Source organism: Trypanosoma equiperdum, assembly GCF_001457755.1.
Source record: "Trypanosoma equiperdum strain OVI genome assembly, contig: ctg_631, whole genome shotgun sequence".
Lineage (NCBI taxonomy): Eukaryota > Euglenozoa > Kinetoplastea > Trypanosomatida > Trypanosomatidae > Trypanosoma > Trypanosoma equiperdum.
Window position 1 is genome coordinate 85078 of NW_027124567.1, and position 510 is coordinate 85587.

Below are 510 nucleotides of genomic sequence, written 5' to 3' on the forward strand. Positions count from 1 at the left end.
ATTTTCTGTTTCATTTTACAAATTCGGATAAATGAAAACGAAAGAATTGGTAACTAGGGGCAAGGAAACAGAGGAAAATGGGGAGGGAGAAAAAAAAGAGAAGACGGAATGGGAGTGAAGTGAAGAAGGGAAAAGCGTAGAGGGACCGCAAAGGCACACAAACGAGTGGTAAAGTAAATTCCAACATTTTCTCAAGGCATTTATTATTATTATTATTTTTTTAATCCTCACGTAATTTTTTTTCTCCTTTTTTCGTCTCTAACTTACACACAAATCAAGGTTCAGTGTACAACACAGTGGCGCTACATGCAAACTGAGTATCGTATTAAAATTCCCTTACCTCCATACCAGTCCAAGTCCATTTAGGTCCCAAAGCACACATAAATCTCACAACTGGTCTTTTTCCTCACCGTCCCTCATCACCAACACAACACATGACAAAAAAGAAAAAAAAGGCAAACAAAAATGCACACGGCGTCGTGTGTTTCCCCCCCCCCCCCCCCCCCCCCC